Source organism: Thamnophis elegans, chromosome 1, assembly GCF_009769535.1.
Source record: "Thamnophis elegans isolate rThaEle1 chromosome 1, rThaEle1.pri, whole genome shotgun sequence".
In the NCBI taxonomy this organism is placed as follows: Eukaryota; Metazoa; Chordata; class Lepidosauria; order Squamata; family Colubridae; genus Thamnophis; species Thamnophis elegans.
In genome coordinates this window covers 176,984,363-176,999,714 of record NC_045541.1, presented here as the reverse complement: position 1 = coordinate 176,999,714, position 15,352 = coordinate 176,984,363, and the positions used below count along the sequence as shown (strand labels likewise).

General features: G+C 46.1%; 1 protein-coding gene across 1 annotated transcript in view; it reads right to left on the bottom strand.

The window, feature by feature from the left end:
* GNA15 (G protein subunit alpha 15) overlaps nt 1-4,001 on the bottom strand; it is a 34,835-nt gene extending 30,834 nt beyond the window's left edge. The window contains exons 1-2 of the mRNA XM_032226824.1: nt 3,913-4,001; nt 1,676-1,749 (exon numbers count right to left, since the gene is read on the bottom strand). The gene's annotated coding sequence lies outside the window, so the exon portion shown is untranslated. The remainder of the gene's footprint in view (nt 1-1,675; nt 1,750-3,912) is intronic.
* Nucleotides 4,002-15,352: the final 11,351 nt, after the last annotated feature.

The window sequence follows — 15,352 nt, the reverse complement described above, 5'->3', positions numbered from 1 at the left end:
GTGTCCCAGCCTTTGAGGGGCTGCCGCAAAGAAGAGGAGGTCAAGCTGTTCTCCAAAGCACCCAAAGGCAGGACAGGAAGCAATGGGTGGGAACTAATCAAGGAGAGAAGCAAGCTAGAACTAAGGAGAAATTTCCTAACATTGAGGAAAATTAACCAGTGGAACAGACGTTGCCTCCAGAAGTTGTGAATGCTCCAACACTGGAAGTTTTTAAGAAGAGACTGGACAGCCATTTGTCTGAAATGACATTTCAGGGTCTCCTCCCTGGGCTGGACTAGAAGACCTCCAAGGTCCCTTCCAGCTTTATTCTATTGTCTTCGGTCCTGATCCATATTCCCTTCTATTCCATATACCATATATCAGTGATGGCGAACCTTTTTCACCTCAGGTGCCAAAACCACGTATGTGCATGCTATCGCACATGCTTAATTTAATGCTCCCATGCATCGTGTCCCCTCTGCAGGCACGCGTGACACACACACACACACACCCCGCACACGCCTTTCTTGGAGCCTGGGGAAGACAAATATGCCCCCCCACCCCCAGACGCCCTCTGGAGGCTAGAAATAGCCCATTTTCTGACTTCCGGTGGCCCCAGTAGGTCCGTTTTTCGCCCTTCCCCAGGCTCTAGAGGCTTTCTAGGAGCCTGGGGAGGGTGAAAAATAGCCCAACACACAAACCGGGAACAGATTTCTGGGTTGCCCGTTGGGCCGTTTTTCTCCCTCCAGAGGCTTCAGGGAAGTCTCTGGAGGGGGAAAAACGGACGGAAATCAAGGCCAAAATCAGCTGGCCAGCATGCGCTGGAGCTGAGAGAAAATGTCAGAAATGTCATAGATTCGCCATCACGGCCATATATCATATTCTGTTCTATTCTATTTTACTCTATTCTAATCTATTCTATTCAGCAATTCTATTCTATTCCATTCCATTCCACTTTAATTCACTCTGCTCTACTCTGCTCTATTCCCTATTGTATTCTATTGTAATTCTATTCTATTTTCTATTCTATTCTGTAATTCTATTCTATTCTATTTTATTCTACTATTCTGTAATTCTATTCTATTCTATATTCTGTAATTCTATTCTATTCCATTCCACTTTAATTCACTCTGCTCTACTATGCTCTATTCCTTATTTTATTCTATTGTAATTCTGTTCTATTTTCTATTCTATTCTGTAATTCTATTTTATTCTACTCTATTCTATTCTGTAATTCTATTCTACTCTATTCTATTCTGTAATTCTATTCTATTCTATTTTACTCTATTCTATTCTATTCTGTAATTTTATTCTATTCTGCTCTATTCTATTCTACTCTATTCTATTCTGTAATTCTATTCTATTCTGCTCTATTCTATTCTATTCTGTAATTCTATTCTATTCTATTTTACTCTATTCTATTCTGTAATTCTATTCTATTCTACTCTATTCTATTCTGTAATTCTATTCTACTCTCTTCTATTCTGTAATTCTATTATATTCTATTCTGCTCTATTCTATTCTGTAATTCTATTATATTCTATTATGTAATTCTATTCTATTCTACTCTATTCTATTCTACTCTGTTCTATTCTACTCTATTCTATTCTGTAATTCTATTATATTCTATTCTGCTCTATTCTGTTTTTGTTCTCCATCCCAGTTTCTCCTCTGCTTTTGATTCAGCAAGGCTCACCCTGATAATCCAGGGGTTTTATGAGAATCCAGTTTTCTTCCGCTCTTCCACTTGTTTCTTTTTCGCTTTATCAGCTGAAAGAGAGAAGTGACACCATCAGAATGAAAACTGACAATTCACCCCACTCCCAAGTTTCATTTCCTTGTTCTGTCTTAAAATTTTCTTAAAATCTCAAGACGAAGAGAGCAAAAATAAGGTCATCACCCAAGCGAGCAATTTAAAAACATAAACTCATAGGGCTGGCAGGAACCTCCGAGGTCCTCTAGTCCAACCCTCGGCTCAAGGCAGGAAACCTTATACCATCCTGGTCAAAGGGTTCTCCAGTCTATTTTTCAAAACCTCCAGTAATGGACCACCCCCAATCCTGTGGGCATCCTTTTCAGGTGGGTAAAGGTGTTCTGCTTTGATTTTAGACAAGGGAGGGAAGACCATTGTCCAGGTGAGCAGTTTCTTCAAAATAAATCGCCCTATTTTGTGCAAACAGTCCTCTTCTTAAAATAGATTTCAAAATTTTCCATTCGGTTAATCGGGGGGGAGGGCAGGGGGTTGTCTTGGAAAAGTCATCTGCACCCAGGACTCCAAAATAAAATTTTGATCTCAGAAGAATTCATGGCATGGGTCTCATCATCTCATTTATCTTCTCTTCCTGAAGTTGCCTCTGTCCGTCTAGATGCCCTCCATGAAAACTGGTGCCCCCTCTTTAACATTCCACCTCAAAGCAAAATCTTTTTTTAGTCTGGGCTCAATGCTGTAAGTGGGCAGGTCCATGCAGCAAGGTTCTGGTTTGTGGTTCTTTTTATGATGTGTTTTTTTTTCCTTTTTCCTTTTTAATCAATGTTCCCGGGATTTCCTGGTGGTCTCCCATCCCAGGATTAACCAGGTTTATCCCCACTTAATTTCTGAGCCCACCAAAAAAAATAAGCCAGGGTTTAACTTTGGGCCAGGAGAAGGAGGATTAAAGGTGGAGGAGAAGAATGAAGGGAGAGGAAGAAGAGGAAGGGAGAAAGGGATTATAAGATGAGAAGGAAGGGAAGAGGAGGAGGAAAAGGAGGAGGAGGTGGTGGCGGATTAAAGGAGAAGGAAGGAAAATGTGGAGGAGGATTATTAAAGGAAAAGGAAGAGAATGAAGGGAGAAGGAGAAGGAGAGGAGGAAGGGAGAAGAAAGGAGGAGGAGGAGAATGGAGGGAGAAGGAGGAGAAGAGGAGGAGGAGGAGTAGAATGGAGGTGGAGGGGAGGAAGAGGAGAATGGAGGAAGAGAATGAAGGGAGGAGGAGAAGAGGAGGAGGAGAATGGAGGAGATGTGGAGGAGAATGAGAGGAGGAGAGCAGGAGGAAGAGAAGAATGGAGGAGGAGGAGAGGAGGAGAATGAAAGGAGGAGAATGGAAGAGAATGAAGGGAGGAGGATAAGGGGAGGAGGAGGAGAATGAAGGGTGGAGAGGAGGAGGAGGAGAAGAATAGAGGAGGAGAGGAGGGGGAGAATGAAAGGAGGAGAGGAGGAGGAAGAGAACAATGGAGGAGGAGAGGAGGAGAATGAAAGGAGGAGGAGAATGAAAGGAGGAGATGGAAGAGAATGAAGGGAGGAGGATAAGAGGAGGAGGAGAATGAAGGTGGAGAGGAGGAGAAGAAGAATGGAGGAAGAGAGGAGGGGGAGAATTAAGAGGAGAGGAGGAGGAAGAGGAGAATGGAGGAGGAGAACGAAAGGAGGAGAGGAGGAAGAGAAGAATGGAGGAGGAGAGGAGGGGGAGAATGAAAAGAGGAGATGGAAGAGAATGAAGGGAGGAGGATAAGAGGAGGAGGAGAATGAAGGTGGAGAGGAGGAGAAGAAGAATGGAGGAAGAGAGGAGGGGGAGAATTAAGAGGAGAGGAGGAAGAGAAGAATGGAGGAGGAGAACGAAAGGAGGAGAGGAGAAAGAGAATGATGGAGGAGGAGAGGAGGAGGAGGACACCGCCTTCAAAGGGAGGGTCTCTGCTTCCAGAGCCCCATCCTTCCTAATCATCCAATCAGCGGAGATTTCCAATCACCCCCCCCCTCCCCAGTTTATGAAGCAAGGAGAAGTTCACATAAAAGCATCGCGTTAAAACCAAACTTGGAGCCAACCCGACGCTTCCTCCTTTCGCTTCGGAGGACCCTCCAGAGCTCCGTGGCGCATTCCTCCCGCCCGCCGCTTCTCCGGGCTTGTGCCAGGCTGGGTGGGGGCCCTTCCCCATCTGCCCCACCCCCGGGGGGAGGGGACTACCTTGCGGGGTGGCCTTTGGACGGCGCTGCCCGGTGGGAATCCCAAAATCGCGGAGGTTGGCAGCCCGGATCCTAACGCTGACAAGGCTGCGAATTACAGGAAAGGCAAATTGCAAAACTTTCCGGATGCGGTTGTGTAAAATCGCTTTGCGCCCAATCAAAAGAGGGGAGAAAAAGGAGAAGGATGGAAGGGAGGAGGGGGGAGGAGGTGAAGGATGAAAGGGGGAGGAGAAGGGGGAGACGTGGTGGAAAGAAGGATAGATGGAAGGAGGAGAAGTGACAGAGAAGGTGAAGGATGGAAGTTGGAGAAGGAGGATGAAAGGGAAAAAGACTGTTTAGTGTTGACCTCACCCCATTCCTTAGAGGTCTGTAAGGAGCGTGCATAAGCGCACCAATGTGTCTATTGTCCCTGTCCTACTGTCCCCTTTTATATTTATCCATTTTATGTATTCATAATCATGTTTCTACTTATATCCGTTATCTAATACATGCTTGATTAAATAAACAAACAAACAAATAAATAAATAAATAAATGAGAAGGGGGAAGGGAGGAGAAAGAATTGTGAAGAAGAAAAAGGATGGGAGAAAGAAGAAGGGATTGGGTAGAAGAAGGATTGAAGGGACAAGAAGAAGTGAGGGAGGGAGGATGGAAGGGAGAAGGAAGAGGAGAAGGATAGAAAGGAAAAGGAGAAGGAGTTGAGAAGAAAAAGGATGGAAGAGAGAAGGAGGAGGACAAGAAGGAAGGAGGATAAAGAGAAGGAGAAGGATGGAAGAAAGAAGAATGAAAGGGAAATGGAATTGGGCAGAAGAAGGATTAAAGGGACAAGGAGAAGTGAGGGAGGGAGGATGGAAGGGAGAAGGAAGAGGAGAAGGATGGAAAGGAAAAGAAGGAGTTGAGAAGAAAAAGGATGGAAGAGAGAAGGAGGAGGACAAGAAGGAAGGAGGATAAAGAGAAGGATGGAAGAAAGAAGAATGAAAGGGAAATGGAATTGGGCAGAAGAAGGATTAAAGGGACAAGGAGAAGTGAGGGAGGGAGGATGGAAGGGAGAAGGAAGAAGAGAAGGATGGAAAGGAAAAGAAGGAGTTGAGAAGAAAAAGGATGGAAGAGAGAAGGAGGAGGAGAAGAAGGAAGGAGGATAAAGAGAAGGAGAAGGATGGAAGAAAGAAGAATGAAAGGGAAAAGGAATTGGGCAGAAGAAGGATTAAAGGGACAAGGAGAAGTGAGGGAGGGAGGATGGAAGGGAGAAGGAAGAGGAGAAGGATGGAAAGGAAAAGGAGAAGGAGTTGAGAAGAAAAGGATGGAAGAGAGAAGGAGGAGGAGAAGAAGGAAGGAGGATAAAGAGAAGGAGAAGGATGGAAGAAAGAAGAATGAAAGGGAAAAGGAATTGGGCAGAAGAAGGATTAAAGGGATAAGGAGAAGTGAGGGAGGGAGGATGGAAGGGAGAAGGAGAAGGAGTTGAGAAGAAAAGGATGGAAGAGAGAATGAGGAGGACAAGAAGGATAAAAGGGAGAAGGAGAAGGATGGAAGAGAGAAGAATGAAAGGGGGAAAGAAAAGGAATTGTACAGAATGATGAAAGGGAGAAGGAGGAAGGGAGAAGGAAGAGGAGAAAGATGGAAAGGAAAAGGAGTTGAGGAGGAAAGGGATGGGAGGAGGAGGAGTTGAGGAGAAGGATGGAAGAGAGGTGGAGGAAAGGAGAAGGAAGAGGAGAAGGAGTGGTGGAGAAGGATAGAAGGGAGAAGGACAAGAGAAGAAGAAGAAAGCAGGGAGTTAAAAATATCTCAGCCGCATTAATACATGGAAAAGTCTAGGAAGATCATTCTCTCAAGAACAACTACGTAATTACAGGAGGTAATTACACTCAGCTGATGGTCATTAAGCTCCTCTCCAGACTATAAAAGAGACTGCTTGTGCCACGCCCTTCTTTCAGAAGTCAACACTTTGACTAAAGAGAAATAAACTTGGCAGGCTGGATTGCTGCCAAAGTTTGTCTGAATTGCTGCCAAGGTTTGTCGCTCTTGCTGCCAAGGTCCTTATCTGTTTGTTTACTTGGCTTTCAGACACCGAGAGTCTGGTCTTGTTATTAAAGAACATTCTCATTAAGCGTGTCTCGGCTTTCATTACTGGATGGAGGAGGGGGTCAGAACACATACCATACTATCATCTTAACTTATCTTATCTATGGAAGCTTGGACATGCTAAGGTGAAATGGAGCTGATAAATTGAACTTCTTGCCAGATAAAGATTTCTGACTGAAGAATTCTGGGAGTTGAAGTTCACAAATGCTGGCTGGGGAATTCTGGGAGTTTTAAGTCCGCCTTTTTTTAAATAGATTATTAGATTAGCAGAGTTGGAAGGGACCTTATGGGACATCTAGTCCAACCCCCTCCCCCACCCAAGCAGGAAACCGTACACCATTTCTGACAAATGGGAGTCCAGTTTCTTCTTGAAAGTATCAAGTGATGAAGCTCCCACAACTTCCGATGGCAACTTCTGTTCCACTGGCTGATTGCTCTCACTGTCAGAAAGTTCCTCTTTATTTCTAGGTTGAGTCTCACATTCAGTTTCCATCCATTATTCCTTGTCTGGCCTTCGGATGCTTTGGAGAATAGCTTGCCCCCCTCCTCTCTGTGGCAGCCCCTCAAATATTGGAAGACTGCTATCCTGTCTCCCCTGGTCCTTCTCTTCACTAGGCTAGCCCTGCCCAGTTCCTGTAACCGTTCTTCGCATGTTTTAGTCTCCAGTCCTCGAATAATCCTGGTTGCTCTCCTCTGCACTTTCTCCAGAGTCTCAACATCGTTTTTTAATGTGGTGGCCAAAACTGGATGCAGTACTGTAGGTGTGGTCTTATTAGGGCTTTCTGTAGTGGTATTAGTACCTCCCTTGATCTTGATTGTATCCCTCTGTTAATGCAATTTAAGATTGCATTGGCATTTTTGGCTGCCGTGGTACACGGCTGCTGCCTCATATTTGGCTGGTTGTCCATTAAGACTCCGAGATCCCTCTCCCAGTCACTGCTATTAATCCTGGTTTCACCCAGTCTATATGTGTCCTTTTGGTTTTTCTTTCCTAAGTGTAAGACTTTACTTTTCTCTACATTGAATTTCATTTTGTTCAATAGGGCCCAGGGTTCAACTCTGTCAAAATTCATCTGGATCTGGAGCCTATCTTCTCCAACCAAAGCCTTTGGTGAACGCAAACTGCGAGAGATACCGTGTTTCCCCCAAAATAAGACAGGGTCTTGTTTTCTTTTGACCCCCCCCCCAAAAAAAATAAGCATTTGGCCTTATTTTCGGGGAGATCTCATTATTTTTGAGGTTGCAGGAGACAGCGAGCGTGATCACCACATGGCTGCTGCTGTGTTGCAATATTTTCGGGGAGGGCTTATTATCTGGGGAGGGCTTATTTTCAGGAAAACAGGGTATTTCTTCGTGATGCGAACAAGGTCGGGCTGGAAGTTGCCCATTTAATCTCCACGTGAGCCGCTGCTCTCTTTTTCTTGGACTGTTTATAAAGAGAATGTTTAGAGAACTGGCATTCTTGATGGACAACAGCAAAGCGGAGACCGGAGCATGGGGGGGACCACCGAGGAAAAGCAGGATGTGCAATTTATCACAAGCGCCTAGGTTCCCGAACGCCGGGCTGGCAGGCAGCCCCAGCTCTGGCCACCCACATCTTTATGGAGGGAAGTCAGGAATCCTTTGAATTATGCAGCCGTTCCAATATTTGAGGGGCTGCCCCCCAAAAAAGAGGGGAGGGGAGTGCCAACCTATTTTTCCAAAGCACCAGAAGGCAGGACAAGAAGCAATGGATTGAAATGTAGAAAGTTAGCATCCCACTCTTCTCCTAGAAGAATGAAAAATGATCAGAAATATTAAAAAGGCAGAATAATACAATAGAATAGAACAGAACACAACAGAATAGAATTCTTTGTTGGCCAAGTGTGATTGGACATACAAGGAATTTGTCTTTGGTGCAGATGCTTTCAGTGTACATAAAAAGACAAGATATATTTGTCAAGTTTCTTGTATTTTTTTTAAAAAGTTTTTTTATTGTTTTAATTGAACAAAAAACACGAAAAAAAGAATCATCCTTCATTACATCTTGTAGAAAGCGTGTCGATTGGTTACAAACACATTTCGTGCGTTTCTTCCACAATCATTACACAAGTATCTTGTATTTTTTATGCACACTGAGAGCATATGCAGAATATCGTATTTCCCTGCATGAGAAATGGAGAAACGTGTTTTTTCGAGGGAGGAAGCAGCCCCCACCTTTTCTTAACAGCCCACAACAGATGTCAGCACTTAAGAGATAAAGGAGAGAGCTAGGTCTATTCATAAGCAAATGCCCTCACTCAAGATCCAACAAAGATAGGATTAGCCCTCAGCCCCAATAGGAATTGCCCAAAGCCCCTTCAGCCCCCAGCAGTTCAAACTTCAACCAAACGTAGTTCAGACAAATTCCTAGGATTGGTACATGGCCCTGTGGAAGTCTGACAACAGCCAATAGAATACATGTTCTTGCACAGGGAACAGGAAGCTCAAGTGCAAAGCCCAAGAGAAGTTATGAATACTCCTCACTCTCCTATAGTGTCTTGTTCTGACCCCTCTCCGTACAGTGAACCACGCCGACACGAGATTACTGCTAGACAATTTATTCACAGTAAATTAACACACCGACAAGACTTTGGCAGCAACCCAGACTTCCACAGATAAGAAATACGCACAAGAGCTTCTCCAGCTTTAGTATAATAGTTGAGTCCTGCAAACAGCCTCCTCCCAAAGTATCTTCTTATATACTCTCTTGGGAGGAGCCTAATCACAACCACCTGGCCCCAATTATCTTTTGTATCTCCGTAGTTGCTGTCGGCGCTTATCTGCCTGTCTTTGCCTGGCGTCCGGGACCAACTCCCTTAGCTCCTCCCCACTGCTCCAGGGCCTGACGTCAGGGACAAACGGCTTTCACTCCTGCTCCATGCCTCAGGCGCCTCCTGGTGGCCAACTAGACTCTCAGGTCCCTGCTCGGAGTCTGAACTCTGTCCAGGGTCTTCCACATCTTCCAGAGCCGACTCATAGAGTCCCTCGCTATCGGAGTCTGTTTGCAGCTCCAACGGCTCCTGCTGGGCCACAACAGTGCCTAATACTATAATAATCCTCTTCTTAATTTATATTAACCCTATTGACTCTCTTAATACATTTTTCTACATTTCCTCTGCTTTTATTTCTAATTCTTTCTAATTCTTATATTTATTCTTTAACAATCGAGAAAATGATTCCCATATAACTGTGATGCTGAATGGCAGAGCCATCTCTGTGGGCACATGAGCTGCCGCACAGATCAGCTCCACTGCGCATTTGCACATGCTCCCCACTGGTCAGCATATTCTTGGGTCTCTGCTGGGAGACACACATGCAGACACAGGGGTGGGGAGGTCATGCGCGCATTCATGGGAAGTAAGAAGTTGCGTGCGCATGCACATGCGTGGTGGAGTGGGGGAGGTGATGCTCCCCCCCTCTGTGCCCCGTTTTTCGTTCCAGGATTCTTCAGGGAGGCTGCTAGCACCCAAATAAGCATTGCATATGCATCAGGGGTGGGTTCCTGCCAGTTCTAACCTCTTCTATAAAAGAGGTTCCACAAATCTACAGTGCCATTTAGAACCAGTTCCAGCTCCCTCCCCCTCCCCCCGTCCGCACATCATCAAGATGAAGAGTGAGAGGAGGAATTCTGGGAGTTGAAGTCCACAAGTCTTAAAGCTGTCAAGTTTGAACACCCCTGGGGTTTTTTTCTAAAGGGTTAGGGGTACAAAGGTGTTGTAACTTGACAGCTTTAAGACTTGCACACTTCAATGCCAGAGTTTCTGAGCCAACATTTTGGTTGCTAGGCAAGAACGTTGTTAAGTGAGTTTCAACACATTTTACAAGTTGACCACACCCACCCAGTCACATGGCTGGCAAGCCACTCCCACTCAGTCACATGGCCGGCAAGTCACTCCCACAAAGCAGGCCACACCTACAGAAGAGGTTCTAAAAATTTTGAAACCCACCACTGATGTGCATGTGTGGGGGAATGCATGTGCAGGCACGGGAGAGAGGGCATGCACGCACAGGGGGCAGGGCCTCGGGAGGAGGGGGCATTGGATTTTGGGTATCAGCTGAACCAGATGGTTATTTCTTCCTACAGAAACTAACCAAGGAGAGAAGCAATCTAGAACTAAGGAGAAATTTCCTAACTCTGAGAACAATTAACCAGTGGAACAATTTGCCTCCAGAAGTTGTGGATGCTCCAACACTGAAGATTTTACGAAGAGTTTGTCTGAAATGGGTCTCTTGCTCAAACAGGGGGTTGGACTAGAAGACCTCCAAGGTCCCTTCCAACTCTGTTATTCTATATTCTAATCTAGACCAAGAGCAAAGGGGTTGCATTTCCTCGGGTTTTCCTACCCTGCCAGCTTCCTCTGTCGACCCCAAATTTTAATCCCGAACGCCGCCTCTCTCCTTCCCTGCTTTAACGTTTATTTTTCTACAAACCTCCGAGGCGGACAATGTACTTCAAACATTCCTTCACCCACCCTGCAATTCATCTTAAGAGCATTTACAGAGCCAATCACCGCTTGTAACCTCGGCTCGTAAACGGGAGATGACTCGTAATTTTTTGCCTATATATGTCCAGGTCCTGCAATACTGTTTTTCCCCTGCCCCTCTAAATATATATAAAACCGTACAATGGGATTATTGCAGATATCGCATCTTCCTGTGGGAGAGGAAAAAGACTCCAATATATTGTTGGCTTTCAATAATGTAAATATACAGGTAATCCCTGGATTCCAACAGTTCAGTTCCTTTAGTGACAACGGCACTGAAAAAGATGAGCTGTGACCATTTTTCACACACTTATAACCGTCGCAGCGTTCCCCGTGGTCATGTGATCAAATTTCAGATGCTTGGTAATTGGTTCATATTTATGACGATTGCAGTGTGCTGGGCAGCGGTGGGCTTCATATTTTGTTACCACTGATCTGCGGGCGCACGGGCCCCTTCCACGCATGCGCTTTGCTTGCACAAGGACCTTCCGCACATGTGACCAGGCTCAAAAAAACGTGCCTAAATAGGACGGCAGAGAGATGGGGCGGGTGGGCGTGGCCAACCGCGATTTCCGCTACCGGTTCGGGCAAACCGGTCCGAACCAGTTGAATACCACCTCTGGTGCTGATCTCCTTTTGCAACCTTCTGACAAGCCACGTCAAGGGAGAAGCCAGATTCCCTTAACAACCGAGTTACTAACTTAACAACTGCAGTGATTCACTTAACAACTGTAGCAAGAAAAGTTGTAAAACGGGGCAAAACTTACTTAAGAAATGTCTCACTTAGCTGAACTAACAAGGAATGTTACAACTTATCTAAAGTTAGCTTTACAAAAGGGGAGTTAAAGTACAAGTGAGGGACGATGTTAAAGTTAGTTTATTTTAGTGTATGGTTGCTAAATGTTTATACCCTGTATTTGCTCTGGGAGGTTGGGGGCGGGGGAGGGTGGGAGGGGATGTGGGATTGGAGGGGGAGGGAGGGAAGGGGAAAGGTATATAATTGTAAAACTCATTAAAACTTTTAATAAAAAAGAAAGAAATGTCTCACTTAGCGACATAAACGTTGGGCTCAATTGCTGTCGTAAGTTGAGGACTACCTGTATTTAAAGTAGTGCAAGATCAGAAGATGTGGAGAGACCTGGCCCATAGAATCGCCAAGACTCGGACATGACTGAGTGGCAAACTTCATCATCATCATCAAGTATATTTAAATATGTTATGTGACTATAATACAATTTGCTTTATTAATCGGTCCCTTTTTAAAAATCTGTTTATCTATTGGTTAGATTTAACTCTGGCTGTCCTCCAGTTCAGTGTTTCTCAGCATCTGGAAGACTTGTGGACTTCAATTCCCAGAATTTCCCAGCCAGCCTCTAGATCAGTGTGTCAGCATTCCAAGTATCATGTAGAATTAAATCAGAGTCCAAGGCAAAATGATCCTTAAAGTTCCAATTTAATAAAGCAGACATCTTAGCACATCTGTGAAATCCCAATTCTAAAGAGCTTCCTGGGATTCCACCCAGTTAAAAGTTCATGATCTTGTCCCCACACCCACAAATCCATCACATGGTCCAATCTTCTTCTTCCACACTGTCATCTCCACCCAGCTGCTTCCGGTCAGGTGTAAAAGTGCGGAGACAAAAGATGACCTTGGTCTTCTAGAAAAGAATGACAACAACACATTCCATAATCCTACTCCTTTCTATTCCCCCCTCCCATCAACTATACTAATGAAACAGCATAATGAAATAAGAGAAAGTGTGGCAGGCCAAAATTCTAAAAGGAATATAATTGCAGGCCTGACACAGTGTTTCTCAACCTTGTTCCCTTTAAGGTGTGTGGACTTCAACTCCCAGAATTCCTCAGCCAGCATTTTGTGGACTTCGATACACAGAATTCCCCAGCTGGCATATAAACTAGTATTTCTCAACCTTAGAAACTTTAAGGTGATGGACATCAACTCCTAGAAATCCCCAGCCAACTTTAAGGTGTGTAGACTTTCAATTCCCAGAATTCCCAGCCAGTTATGCATAAGTGAAGTTACAAAAAGGGGTGGGATTCAAAGTTTTTCGCAACCAGTTCTCTGCCCGGTTGCTGGGTGGGTGTGGCCATAGTGGGCGTGGCCTACTCAGCCTCCAGCACGATGGGGGGGGGTTGGGTGTTTTTGCCCTCCCCAGGCTCTGGAGGCTCTTTTCGAGCCTCCGGGAGGGCGAAAATGGCCTTCCCCGGGCTCTGGAGGCCCTCCGGAGGCCAGAAACGGGCCTGTTTTCAGACTTCCAGGAGGCCCATTTTTCACCCTCCCAGAGCCTCCGCACAGGCCCTGCACTTACCTGCCATCCAAAACGGGCCACGTGGAGACCACTGCGGGGGGGGGGGTGTAGATTGGGCAGGGCCAGCCAGTCCTTGTAATTGCCGGTTCGGCGAACCAGATGTCAAATTAGCATCCAGTTCTCCCGAACCGGAGCAAACCAGCTGAATCCCACTCCTGGTTACAAATAACTACAAGTAATCCCTGTCTTACAAAGTCATAACGACACTGGAAAAAGTGACTTATGAGCAATTTTTGCACTTAACAACTGTTGTTAGCATTCCCATGGTCAGGGGTTCAAAATTCAAGGGCTTGACAACCAGCATGTATTTTTGATTGTTGCAGGATCTCCGGTTTACGTGATCCCCATTTGCAACCTTCCCAGTTGAGCCCCCCGCCCCCCCGCCAACAAGCAAAGTCAAAGGGGGAAGCTGAACTTGCTGAACAACTACACAGTTCACTTAACAACTGCAGCAATTTTCGTGACTGCCTTATTGAAAAAGGTCATGAAATCAGGCACAAGTCACTGAGAGTCCGCCTTGCTTAGCACTTGAAATTCTAGTCTTAACTGAGGTGGTAACTGAACATTGAACAGAGAATAATAAAGTTGGAAGAGACCTCGGAGGCATTCAGCCTTCGGATCGGTTTGGGTAAATCAGTAGCGGAAATTTTGAGTAGTTTAAGAGAACCAGCAGATACCACCTCTGGTTGGTCCAGGAGTGAAATGCATGTTGCACAACTCAAAACTGTGGGCGGTGGGAGCTCTGTTTTTGCTCCCAGCAGGCTTCCCTGAGGCCTGCTAGGCCAAAAACGGGGGTCTGTTTTTGCTCCCAGCAGGCTTCCCTGAGGCCTGCTAGGCCAAAAACGGGAGTCTGTTTTTGCTCCCAGCAGGCTTCCCTGAGGCCTGCTAGGCCAAAAACGGGGATCTGATCTGTTTTTGCTCCCAGCAGGCTTCCCTGAGGCCTGCTGGGCCAAAACAGGGGGGGTCTGTTTTTGCTCCCAGCAGGCTTCCCTGAGGCCTGCTAGGCCAAAAACGGGAGTCTGTTTTTGCTCCCAGCAGGCTTCCCTGAGGCCTGCTAGGCCAAAAACGGGGATCTGTTTTTGCTCCCAGCAGGCTTCCCTGAGGCCTGCTGGGCCAAAACAGGGGGTGTCTGTTTTTGCTCCCAGCAGGCTTCCCTGAGGCCTGCTAGGCCAAAAACGGGGGTCTGTTTTTGCTCCCAGCAGGCTTCCCTGAGGCCTGATAGGCCAAAAACGGGGATCTGTTTTTGCTCCCAGCAGGCTTCCCTGAGGCCTGCTGGGCCAAAACAGGGGGGGTCTGTTTTTGCTCCCAGCAGGCTTCCCTGAGGCCTGCTAGGCCAAAAACGGGAGTCTGTTTTTGCTCCCAGCAGGCTTCCCTGAGGCCTGCTAGGCCAAAAACGGGGATCTGTTTTTGCTCCCAGCAGGCTTCCCTGAGGCCTGATAGGCCAAAAACGGGGATCTGTTTTTGCTCCCAGCAGGCTTCCCTGAGGCCTGCTGGGCCAAAACAGGGGGGGTCTGTTTTTGCTCCCAGCAGGCTTCCCTGAGGCCTGCTAGGCCAAAACGGGAGTCTGTTTTTGCTCCCAGCAGGCTTCCCTGAGGCCTGCTAGGCCAAAAACGGGGATCTGTTTTTGCTCCCAGCAGGCTTCCCTGAGGCCTGCTGGGCCAAAACAGGGGGTGTCTGTTTTTGCTCCCAGCAGGCTTCCCTGAGGCCTGCTAGGCCAAAAACGGGGGTCTGTTTTTGCTCCCAGCAGGCTTCCCTGAGGCCTGATAGGCCAAAAACGGGGGGTCTGTTTTTGCTCCCAGCAGGCTTCCCTGAGGCAACCATCTAAGAGAGGAGAGGTGTTAGATATTTGCTTCAGCTATAGTGGTTTCCACCAAAGTCCTCTGTCCTGGGGGGGGGGGGGACAGAAGTTTAATCTCATTGGTCGAAGGGTCTGACAGCTCCCTATAAAAGGGCTGCTGTCAGACTCAACCTTCGCTGGATTGTTCTTACTTGTTGTACTTTAATAAAGAGCTGTTGTTGCCTTTAGCCTTGTGTGCCTTTCCATTGCCCGATCTTTCAAAGACCGAGTCAGGTGCTTTCATTTATGCCTGTTCGTCTTTTTAAATGAAGAATTTAAATCCATATTTCAAAAGTTTGCCACGGTGTATACGTCTTTATGCATGTGTGTACACATAAATAACATCCTTAGATAAATCCTCTCTAAGCCATAAACTGGAGAAGTATAAAAGTATATAAGCCAAGTATCGCTCACTCATCAAGAAATCTCCAGAACCGTAAAGCCTACAAACTTGAAATTTGGCACCTATCTTCCTCTCGGCTTCTAGGTGCTCGCTAAGAAAGGATTTTTCAAAATGACCATCAGATCATTAGTAATTCGTATACAGTAATTAACACATTCTGATGCTAAGGAGTTCTACTCCCCCTCCCCACCTGAAAAGAACTCTGTTCCAACTGCCAGTTGCCTCACATTCCATTACCTCAGTTCAACCTGGCAGATGTTCTCTTTCACTCAGGAGTGGTCTGGGGTTT